Source organism: Cryptomeria japonica, chromosome 11 (assembly GCF_030272615.1).
Source record: "Cryptomeria japonica chromosome 11, Sugi_1.0, whole genome shotgun sequence".
In the NCBI taxonomy this organism is placed as follows: Eukaryota; Viridiplantae; Streptophyta; class Pinopsida; order Cupressales; family Cupressaceae; genus Cryptomeria; species Cryptomeria japonica.
This window is the reverse complement of record NC_081415.1, coordinates 527,724,897-527,737,980: the sequence shown is the minus strand read 5'-3', so window position 1 is coordinate 527,737,980 and position 13,084 is coordinate 527,724,897.

The window sequence follows — 13,084 nt, the reverse complement described above, 5'->3', positions numbered from 1 at the left end:
TGATCATATTAGAATCATTCTGAGAAGAGTTCATGGTGACAATATGTACCTAGAGAGAATGCATGATATCACTCCACAAGCTATTCATGCCGTCACTGGTTTCTGCAATACAGGGGAAGTGCCAGCCCTTAGGAAGGTCAGCAAGACGGAAATGTCCAAGCTCACCAGTTCAGTGAGCGACTCACGAGGAATGACTGTTAATTCCATCAAGGATGACCTCGTGAAATATGCATGCATGGTGATTGGATACCGGACATTCTCTGCCAGCAAAATTAACTCTGTATCTGCCGCAGCGTTAAATATCGCTTACCGGATGATCAAGGAAGATGCATCATTTCACCTCTGCACTGGTATGCAAAGGCAACTCCTATTGAACCTTAAGTCAATCAAACAGGATAATACATTGAAGTTCAAGTTTGGTCATCTACTGGTCAGATTATTCTTTTATTTCCAAGGTTACTTTCCCAGAGTGGGAGATATCCAGTGACCTGTGGACCAACCGGTTACCAAGAAGATCAAAGAAAGCCTGCAAGCAGATGGAACCGGTTACCCTGATGTTCTAAACAAGTACTTTGATGAGTTCAGAAGCAAGATGAGCCTGAGGATGAGGATAGCTAGTGACATTGTCAAGAAGTATGAAGATGATATCTAATTTATCATCAATGTGGATTAATGCATAATGGAGGTTGTTGAGCCCAGACAGGAAGAAGTGGAGCCTATGGGCTATGAGGTGATGTATGATATGCTAGACGGGTATGCCTCTACCCTAATTGCCTCACCCCTAGATCCCAAGGCAAAAAGAACCGGCACCTATCTGGAAAGGGTTGCACCGGTTGAAGAATCCCCTTACAAGAAAGGAAAGGCAGTGCCTTCGGCATCGGCGTCGGTTACTGCAGCCAGTCCCAAAGTGACCAAGCGGTCACCTGCAAAGAAGAAACTGATAGCGGCACCTACCAAAGTCTTTGAGAGAAAGATGAAGACAAGGAATGCCTCACTGGACTTAGAAGAAACTGTGTCTGAGGAAAAACCCAAGAAGACAAGACAAGCAAAGAAAAAGACAAAGAATGAACCGGCATCATCGGCACTGGTAAATATTGACATCTCCTCCTACAAACCTTTGACACATTTTCAAAGAACTATCAAAAACATTAGGAGAAAAGTGTTGAACGATTTGATTGATTGTTTTGATGATTTTAATGATGATGAAAAGGAAGCAATTGAAAAAGAAATCATTAAGTATTTATGTGTTAATGACCGGTCGCCTTCAGAAATTAGATCTAAGACACCAGATTCTTTGTATAATTCCTTAAACGATAAATTGTGCATTGCCATAGAGAAGGAACAAGAAATGAGAGAGAAAGTTTTTGCTGAACATTTTCCTAATGTATCAAATTCAGAGTTGTTTGAAGTTATGAATAAATACAGAGGCCTCTTCTTTATGAGAAGAAGAAGACTCCTATTACTGGAAGGAAAGGATCAAGAAGTGCTCAAGAATACACACACTCTTGCTCTAGAAGCTCTTAAGATGCATCGAGTGGCTGAAGCCAACAGGAAGGCTGAGCAAGAACTGGCAATAACTAAACCGAATGAAGTGTTTGATAATGAAAGAAACCCGGTTACTGAACTGATAGACACCATTGATGTTGATGCTCTGGATGGAGAGGATGTTGCTCAGGGTACACCATCAGAAGCAACGGGACAGGAAAAGTAGGCAGAATAGGAAGTAAAGCAAAAGGAAACTGAGGACAAAAAGGAGGAAGCAAAGAGGCAAACGGAGAAGAAGAAAGCAGAAGAGGAGAAGAAGAAGGAGGATGAAGAGGAGAATAAGAAGAAGGATGAAGAGGACAAGAAGAAGAAGGATGAATAGGACAAGAAGAAGAAGGAAGAAGATGAGGAGAAATGGAAACAAGAAGAAAAGAGAAAAGAAGAAGAGAAGAAAAGAAAGGAAGAGGAGAAGAGAAAGGAAGAGGAGAAGTGAAACGAAGCAGAAAAGAAGAAGGAAGAGGAAGATAAGGCAGAGGAGAAGAGGAAGGAAGTAGAGAAGAAGAAGGCAGAGGAGGATAAGGAAGAGGAAAAGAGAAAAGAAGCGGAGAAGAAGAAAGAAGAGGAAGACAAGGAAGCAAAAGCGGCAAAGAGCATGCAGATGGAGACTCCAAAGGCAACCGGTAGTCAAGCCAAACCGGCTGGCCTCACCAATCCTATTGACCTCCAGTCTGCAAGCAAAATGGAGCTACTATAGAGCATTAAGGTTGCTCAAGAACACCTTGAGGTGTTAAGGAGGAAGAAGGAGGAAGATGTGATCCAAGCTGCGGTGGACACCCTTATCGGTTTGTTACCTGGCACAAACCTCCCCAGTACTGACTCATCATTGGCCCAATTAAAGCTCCTATGCATAGTAGTGGATGATCAAGTGTAGAGCTTAGAGGAGGTAGCAGAGGCAAATGCCAAGAAAGAGCATCAAAAGGCTCTCAACATTGCCCTAGTGAAGAAGCTTAATGAGCTCCGGTTTGAACTGCAAAAAGCATAGAAGGATATAAGGAATGCTCTGGATGAGGGAAATCGATTATTAAGTAAGATTTACCAACCCCATCTCTTCTATGATGATGTGCTTACACAGAAGCAAAAGCTTCAAACTGACTTGCAATTATATATGAGTACCTTCAAGCTGCCATATGACTCTTTTACAACTTATGGGCAAATCGTTCACCGGTTTCACATTCAGTTTGCCAAAATAGAGTTGGAAATAAGCAACCAGACTCAAGATTTGCAGGAACTCCAATTGGTTCTACTCCCACGCCTCCAAATACTTCAAAAATGTTATCTCAATCTGGATGCTTTAACAGTGACTCAGGAGATGAGCACACTAGATGCCATGGAAGAACAGGTCTCCTAGATGCAGACAGAGAAAGAAGTGGCAACCTCCCTACTTGAGTCCTGGTCCTTATCTATGAAACAATTTTTGCAGGACTTTAAATCAGTTTTTGACAAGTTTTATTCCTTATTGTCATAAACTCTTATTCTTTTAATACTAATAACATAGGTGTTAGTCTGTAATATTTTGTTGTCATTGTTGGCAAAGGGGGAGAAGTATAAATTTTGAATGTTTTGATGTATACTTTCATGTTATTTCTATTAAGAAGTAGTATACATTGTATTTTCTACAAAAAGGGATAGTGTATATGCTTAGGGGGAGCAATTTTGATTATGCCATATTTTTGTTGTAATACACTTAGATGTCAAAATTTCTTAAGTGTTGCCATCAATGCCAAAGGGGGAGATTGTTGGCATTTTTGATGATTATGTTGTGATTGTCATTGATGGACACACACTTGCATTGAGATCATTTTTGTATGTATAAGTTAAAGCTCAACTAGTACATGTTCCAACCGGTATGATGCATTATAGTCCTTAGACTATTGGTGTTTTGCAGAAAGTGATTACCGATCTGAAGCGATATGTTGACCCCAAGCGGTTCGAGGATCTCAAGTGGTATGAAGGATCAAAGTGGCAAAACTCATATTTCCCAGTCTTCATTTTGTCAAACCGACAACTGTTATTTTTCTTGAACCGGTATTTTGTATGAACTAGTAATACTCTATGATGAGTTACCATCCATCGATTATTTGATGGTGCCCACACTTTAACGGTGCTTTTTGTGTCGTGTTACTGAATATGTCTAGATGCATTGAACCTAGAAAATTATATTGTAATCCTATTGGACCAACATGAAATCAGATTTCTTTATAAGGACATCATGTCTAGGATTTTAGGTTGTTGTTGATGTTGTTGTGAGGGTTTAAGGTGGTTGATAAGTTAGAGAGAGTATGAATGTGTAGAAGACTGAAGTAATGTTGGAATGCATTAGGAATGAGCTATCAAGGATCTAACCAAGCAATCTCTACTATTTTCTAGATCACTCACTTGTTGATTACTCACATCTTCGACAAGTCTGTAGCCCTTAACTAGGTAGGCCTAAAATCCTTTTGTAAATCCTCTAACAAGGTGGTTCACATCTGTGGATCTAAAATCCTCTAGCAAGGTATACTTTAATCGGACTTATCTCCTAACGGAGATTGAGATTCCTAACAGGATCTATTCTGGTAAAGAACATTATATGACCTTAACCGGTCCGGTTCCTATTCTGCAGATAGTTACTTGTGAGTTCCATCTCACTGTGGTTTTTCCCATTTGGGTTTCCACATCAAAATCTCTTTTGTTATGGTGTTTGTGCTTCTGTGGGTGAATGCATTACTTTCTATTTGGTTTGCATGTGTGCTAACTGGTTTGTCTGCTAAACTGTTTTACTGGTTTACTGTTAGTCTAGCAAAGTGTTTAAGTGCAAAGATTTTTGGCATACTAATTCACCCCCCCCCCCTCTTAGTATTCATTAGTGTCATTGAGGGCACTCAAATAGATTCATCTCTTCTTGATCCTGATCATCTTTTGTTTCAAAGGAGGTTCTAATTTCAATATCATAGTGTTGGCAATTGACACTCAATTGGTGGGTTTCAATATGTTTTCATTAATGGAAACATTGCAACTTGTTCTAGCTCTCACATTTTGGTCTGGTTGATTGTCGGTAGACACTTCATCGGCACTGGCACCGATAGGTATCTTCACTGATTAGAAGGGAAACATTTGGCTACCTGCAATGCAGGCTGATATGGTTTATAATCAGTTTATCAGTATTAGAGGCCAACATCATTTGGAGATCTGCAATAGGCAATTAATTATGATATTCATCTATTTATGTTATCTAGCCTACATGTATATTGATAATGTAATTATCTTTGTAAGACAGCATAAGGCATGATAAATTGTAAAGGGTATATAAGTTAGTTGTTTAGATCTTTTTGATATGTTGTTGGATAGATAGATAGGAGAACATGATAATTTTATGTAATGCAAAATATATCAGAGAGATCATGTATGTGAGGATATTTATGTAAAGGGGTATTCTGGTAAGGGTTTAAGGTTTTAGACCGGAATAGACAAAGATTAACCGGAACTATATTATGGCATAGAAGATGCTATCTTGGCAGTTCAATCATTTCTCTAGATTGTAGTCTGCATTTGTATGTAGCTAGTGATGCTCTTTTTGTGATTGAACGGTGTGCTCTAGGCTGTAAGCCTTCCTACAAGTGCAGGCCTCTATATATTGTAATATCTCTTCATATGGCTAGTGAATTGATATTCTGGATCAGAAATCATCGTGGTTTTTCCTCTTTGATGTTTTCCACGTATAATTTTGTGTGTTATGGTATCCATTTATGTGATTGTCTTATTAGTTGCTTTACTTCTTTCTATTTTATATGTACTAGTATACCGGTTGATGCATGCATGTTTTAATAAGATTAAAATTGATCATTCTGGTAGAATGTTGATTCACCCCCCTCTCAATGTTCTTGTATTCCAACGATTGGTATCAGAGCCTTATGTCTCGAAGGAAGTTTAATAGCTTGAGGAAGATCCTGAATCTGGAATCCATGGATATGAGTTTGAAGAAGGAACTTGAGGTAGCACTTGAAGATTATGATGCTGAAAGGATGAAAAACTTGAAGCTACAAGATGAATTGAATTATGCTCAGGAATTCATTCTTGTCCTATAGGAGAGGTTTTCATATGTTCAAGTTGGGAGGAAGGAACACTTGTAAAATAAGGATGATGAAGAGAAAGATGCACTTAGGGAACAGTGTCAGAAGCTGAGTCAGAAGAACATGGTTAAGAGGAATGAAATGCAAGCTATAACTATGAAAATGTCTAAGGAGATTGAAAACTGGAAGAAAATCTTATTGTATCTTTGAAGAATAAATTTGAAGAATGTGGTAGGTTGCTTCATGAGAATGATATGTTGAGAACTAATGTAATTCAATCCCAGAGTAATGAACAAGAGCTTGAGAGACAAATGATAATTCTGAGAGATGATCTGACTATTTCAAGTGAGTACAAAGACAAATCCAAGATTAGCTCAGCACAACTTGATGAGTTATTGAAGAGACAAAGGCAGAATGGAGATTCTAGTGGACTTGGATTTGAACAAGGACAAAGTTCTGGTACTACTAATGAAGATAAGAACCATAAGGCACCAGTAAGGCAATTTAATGCTTACAAATTTAATGGTAGATGTTTTGTTTGTAATAAATTTAGTCACATGGCTAGGCAATATAGAAATAGAGCAAATCAAAACAAAAATTATGCTCCCAGTCAATGTTCTAAATGCAATAAGAATGGTCGTAAGACAGAAGATTCCAGAATGAATGTAAAATATTATGCATGTGGAAAAATTGGATACATGGATAATCAGTGCAGGTCAAGCAACTATATCAGTTTTAGAAAAGCAATTCAAAATAATAATGTTGCATGTTATGCATGTAATGAGGTTGGACATATTGCTAAATTTTGTAGAAGCTCAAATCCATCGGTTGGTAATGGAGGATAAAATGAGAAATGGAAAGAGAAGGCCAGTTAAATCTAGAAAGATCATACCCAAAGATGGGTCATGAAGTCAGAAGATCAATCTGCAGATGGGAATGCTCCAGTTACTTATCCGGTAGAAAAGGTTTCTCCTACACTGGCAGGAAGCTCAACCAGTAACTGAGGAAGATGCCTTAGGGGTAGGCAAAATTCATGAAGATGTTGCATATGCCCTAGGAAAAGGTTCTGGAAGATGTTCTGGAGATTGGATATGCTTATCCAACATGGAGATATTTAACAGAGATCTGATATCTTTCACCGGAAGTCATTTATATCAATGACAGTTTAGGGTTTTTTCTTGGAGGATAAAAGGTTGAATCTACTTCATTTTTTATCAACTTGCATTTAGAGCGATTAAAGACAATTCAGGTGATCAGATATCATCTTGAGCGATTTCACTAGTGATTGAAAGAGTTTGTTAGGGTTTCACCGGCAGCAATTCACAGGTATTTATCTTCAATCATGGAAGTGGGATCATCATCAGTACCTATCTTTATTGCAAATCCGACTGTTGTTGCAGTCAAAGATCATCCCAAGTTGATTTTCAAGCGATATCATCATGTTGCTACTCTGGACGATTCAGTTGTTGCATTTTCCCGTATTTTAGAAGGAGTCATATATGTTGAAGATAATAGAGCGTACATTCATTTCCATATTGAGGACTTGGGAACATCTGATATCAAGAGCGTACATGAATGAGTTAATGGGAGATTCTAGAAAGATTAAGCCTGAATACAAGAACATTGAGGATCTAGGGTTTACCGGCATTCTGGACATTCCAAAATTCGAAGAAGAAATTATTAGGTATGTTTTGAGCAGGGTCCATGGAGAGTTTATCTAGTTAGATAGACCATATAAGATCTCAAATGAGGCCATCAGGGCAATCACTAGTTTACCGTAGGTTGGGCAGCATCTGAAGAAGAAGGTTTCAAATGATCATGTCAACAAAATCATCGGTGCAACATCAGACAAGTGATCAATGAGGATTAGCACTATCACCGACATGGACATTAGATTCGGTAGCATGGTCATTGGTTACATGGTAACTCAATCAAACCAACTAAGTTTTGTTTCTAGCTATTGCATTTATGCAGCTCATAAAATGATGAGAGAAAATGAGAAATTAGATCTATGTGGTTGGATGTTGGATGAGTTATTGATTAACCTTAGAAAGATCAAAGGAGAAAAGAAAGGTACATTCCAGTATGGTAACCTAATTGTATGTTTAATTTTATTTTTTATCAATGAGACTCCCGGTTTTGGGAAGAGACAATGGGCATTTGATATCCTAGTAAGAAGGCAACTGAAATAGTCCATTGCTTCATTGGGTAGTCAGAGAGATGACAAAGTGTGCAGTTATTTCAAGGCATTTCAAAAGGCTATTAATTCTAGGATGAGGGTTCCTAAGAACATTGTTGAGAAATATTAAACTGACATATGCATCCTAGTCAAGAAAGATGAAATACTCATGGAAGTGGTCAAACCCCGGAAGATCTTGATTGAGGAGCTAGGTTATGAAGTGGATGTGCAGATTCTTGATGCTTATACAAAGATGTTAATTGATGCACCGGTAGATGAAACTTAAAAACCTTTGGCACTGCGAAGCAGAAGACTCAAGGGGTTGAAACTAAGTTCAATCAAAAGAAGAGAGAGAAGCATGAAAGCAAGGCAAGTAAGTTTGTTGAAAAGGTGTCACAAGCCATCAAACCATTGTTTTATGTTGTCTCGGAGAAAGGTAGAAAGAGAAAAGAACCAGAAATATTCATTGAACCTATTGTAGATAAGTCTAGATATGAAGATGACACACCCCTGGCATTTAAAAGGGTATTAAGAAAGAAAATTGAAGAAACTAAGGTAGAGGCTAAGAAGCAACTAGTTAATAAAGTTGCATTCAAGTTACCGACACAGAGAAGAGCTCCAAAGGAAACACCTTCTGCTCCATCCGGTACTGCAAGAAGAAAGAAGATGGATGACACTGATCTGGCACTTGTCACTGATAATGTAACTACTATTCCACCTAAGACTTGTGTAGAGTTAGTTGATAAGATTACTAAATATGGTATGTTAAAGAATGTACAATTGTATCTGAGCCTTTGGATAATGTTGAACAGAGAGAAGTTGAGGAGGTAGTTTTGTTATATTTAGATATATATAAGAAAGCATTGATAGAAATTAAAGACCAAATACCAACACAGTTGTATGATATGTTAGATGCTAAAAGACTATCAACAATGCAAGAGGACAAATGTATAAAGATTAAAGAGTTGTTATATGTTTGTGTTTCTATTTCTCCAGAGGAAATGGATAAGACACTTGAGGTTGCAAATGGGAAAATCTTTAACAGCAAATGTATAGAATAATTAATCTTATGTTAGGAAGGGTCAATGAGATAATCATGGAGACCCACAAGGCATGGGTTAAGTTCTTTGAAGAGAACCGTAGCTTTTATACTTCACCAAAATCAAAAATAGATACTGTAGACATCTCGGCTGAAGGAAAAGGAAAGGGTATTATGGGTACTCTAGCCTCAATTTTGAAAAATGTTAAGGTAGTGGAAATTTAGACCCCGATGGATACAAATGTAAAGAAAAATGTTGAGATACCAGCAAATACAAAAAGTGTTAAGGTTGATAATGTATAGGTTACAAATGTTCAGGATAATAATCCTCTAGATCAGATTGTACATGATAATGATAAAGTTCCTAGGCAGGAACCAATAGTTACTGATACTACACCAAGTGGTGAAGCCACTGGTGCAAGTGAGGAGGCTATAAAGGTTAAATCATCAAAAGAAAAGAAAGAGGAATTTGACAGGGAACCGGTAGTGAGTCCACCATTGTTGTCAATTGACACCTCGCAGGTTGAAACGAAAAGCATAACCGAGATGAGTTCTACTGAACTCATGATGATGGTTGCACAGAAAATGTTAAAGGAGGGATCTATGGATAAAGAGGTTATTGATCAGTCTATTACTATTTTACATAGACTAGTCCCAGAGTGCAAGTTGGATAGACAGGTGAACCCATCTAGCAAGCTTAAGACAATCACTGAGCATATTTCAAAGGAATTTCAATCGTTGCAGTAGATATCAAACCGGCAAGCACTAGAGAGGTTCACACAAGCAAAAAGAGCTACATTTGATCAAATGATTGAGTCTAAAAGGAAAGGAAATCAATGATAAGTTGAAATTGACAAATAGTTCTTTAAAGAAACGTAAAAATATTTATAGAGTATGGTGTAACACATGTATACTTACATTTGGTTTGGATAAGAAGATTAATGAAACTCAAGAGAAAATTGCAGGTATAGCCAATTATTTTGATGGATTGAATTCATTCACTACATCCATTGATCATAAAATTTTGGCTTTAGAAGCCCAAGTTGTTTCTCTTGAGAAGGAAAAAGATAAAATAATAAGAAGAGCCAGAAGTCTTAGAGGTTTTGTGAGTCCCGGTTGGATTCACTTAGTATACATAAGAAGGAGTGTATAGATATGGTTGGTAAGCCCACACAGGCAGAGTTAAATGAGAAAGAGTCAATTGCCCATATGCTAAATGGACTTGTATCTATTTCTAGCACTTTCAAATCTGGTTGGGATACTTATCTAGAGATTTTGAAGAAGGACTATCTGGAAATTTTCAAATACATCAAGCTCCTGTAAGATATTTTTAGGATATTCATTGTACAGTATCTTTCATTCTTCATCTCGGTTTTGGATTTTGGTATTCTTTTTGGAATCTTCAATAGTATTGATGTCAAAGTGGGACTGATATAGATGTGAAAAAAGAAAAAGTGATTTTTATACATTAGGGGGAGTATAGATTGAAAACTATGGAAGTATGGAGTATTTTGTATTGATGGATATTCAGCTCAAGGGGAGAAGGCTCAGGGTGAAATGGGCAAATGAAACCATTTTCATTTTTCACATGAGTGTTGTCATCAATGCCAAAGGGGGAGATTGTTGGTAATTGACACTCAATTGGTTGGTTTCAAATGTTGTCATTGATGGCAACATGGCAACTTGTTCTAGCTTTCACATTTTGGTATGGTTGATAACTGGTAGACACTTCACCGGCACTGACAGGTATCTTCACCAGTTGGAAGGGAAATATTTGGTTAGCGGCAATGTAAGCCAACATGGTTTATAATCAGGTTATCAGTATTGGAGGCAAATATCTTTCAAAGATCCGGCATCACTAATTAATATTTTTTATATTCATGTGTTATGTTATCTAGCAGACAGTTATATTAATATTATAATTATTTTTGTAAGCCGACATAAGGCATGATAAATTGTAAAGGATATATAGGCCAGTTGGTTAGATCATTTTGAGATGTTGTTGGATAGATGGATAGGAGAACATGAAAATTTTATGTAATGTGAAATATATCAAAGAGATCATGTATGTGAGGATATTTATGTAAAGGGGTATTCTAGTAAACGTTTAGGGTTTCAGATAGGAACAAACAGAGATTAACTGGAATAGTATTCTGGCATAGAAGATGTTATCTTCGTTGTTCAATCATTTCTCCAGATTGTAGTCTAGATTTGTATGTATCCAGTGAGGCTCCTTTTGTGATTGAGCGGTGTGCTCTAGGCTGTATGCCTTCCTACAAGTGTAGGCCCCTATATATTGTAATATCTCTTCATATGGCCAGTGAATTGATATTGTGGGTCACAAATCCCACAATGGTTTTTCCTCTTTTAATTTTCCACATATAATTATGTGTGTTACGGTATTTATTTCTGTGATTGGCTTATTGGTTGCTTTACTTCTTTCTATTCTATATGTATGAGTATACCGCTTGGTGTATGCATGTTTTAATAAGATTAAAATTGATCATTCTGGTAGAACACTAATTTACCCCCCCTCTCTCAGTGTTCTTGGATTCCAACACATAGCAGTCATTCGATGACAGTGTTTGCAGCTTCTTCATGCTTTAGTAATTCTTCATGCTCATCATTTGTTCCTATCTTTTGGAACATTCTTGTTTGGAGGCTACTTATGTTGGCAATTAACACTCAATTGATTGGTTTCAATATGTTCTCATTGATGGAAACAAGGAAACATGGTATTTCATTTTTCCTTCATGTTTTGGTTCAGTTGTGTATCGGCAGACACTTCACTAGCACCAACACCAGCACCGACAGGTATCGTCACCGGTTGGAAGGGAAATATTTAGTTACCGACAATGCAAGCTGACATGGTTTATAATCAAGTTATCGCTATTGGAGGCCGACATCATGTGGGGATCTAACATCAGCAATTGATTTTACTATTCATCATGTATTTATGTTATCTAGCCAACACGTATGTTCATATTGTAATTATCTTTGTAAGCCAACATAAGGCATGATAAATTGTAAAGGGTATATAGGTCATTTGGTTAGATCATTTTGAGATGTTGTTGTTGTTATATGGATAGGAGAACAAGATAATGTTATGTAATGTGAAATATATTAGAGAGATCATGTATGTGAGGATATTTATGTAAAGGGGTATTCCGGTAAGGGTTTAGGGTTTCAGACCGGAACTGACAAAGATTAGTCAGAACTATACTCTGGCATAGAATATGGTATCTTGGTAGTTCATTCATTTCTCCAGATTGTAGTATGGATTTGTATGTAGCCAGTGAGGCCCCTTTTGTGATTGAGTAGTGTGCTATGGGCCATAAGCCTTCCTGCAAGTGCAGGCCCCCTATACTTTGTAATATCTTTTTATATGGCCAGTGAATTGATATTGTGGGTCACAAATCCCACCATGGTTTTTCCTCTTTGAGGTTTTCCACATATAATTTTATGTACTATGGTATTAATTTATGTGTTTGGCTTATTGGTTGCTTTACTTCTTTCAATTCTATATGTACCGGTATACCGGTTGGTGTATTCATGTTTTAATAAGGTTGAAATAGATCATTCTGTAGAACACTGATTCACCCCCCCTTTAAGTGTTCTTGGATTCCAAAAATTGGTATCAAAGCCTTGTGCATCGGAGGAAGTTTAACAACTTGAGGAAGATCTTGAATCCAGAATCCATGGATATGAGTTTGGAGAAGCAACTTGAGGTGGCACTTAAAGATTATGATGATGAAAGGATGAAGAACTTGAAGCTTCAAGATAAATTGAATTCTTCTCAAGAATTCATTCTTGTCCTACAAGAGAGGTTGTCATTTGTTCAGGCTAGGAGGAAGGAAATTTTGCAAAATAAGGATGATGAAGAGAAAGATGCACTTAAGGAATAGTGTCAAAAGATGATTCAAGAGAACATAGTTATGAGGAATAAAATGCAAGCCATAACTATGAAAATATCTAAGGAGATTGAAGACCGGAAGAAAAGGAAGAAAATCTTGTTGTATCTTTGAAGAACAAATTTGAAGAATGTGGTAGGTTGGTTCATGAGAATGATATGTTAGGAACTAATGTAATTCAATCCCAGAGTAATGAACAAGAGCTTGAGAGACAAATAATAATTTTGAGAGATGATCTGACTATTGGAAGTGAGTACAAAGACAAATTCAAGATTAGTTCAGCACATCTTGATGAGTTATTGAAGAGACAAAGACAAAATGGAGATTCTACTAGACTTGGATTTGAACAAGGAAAGAGTTT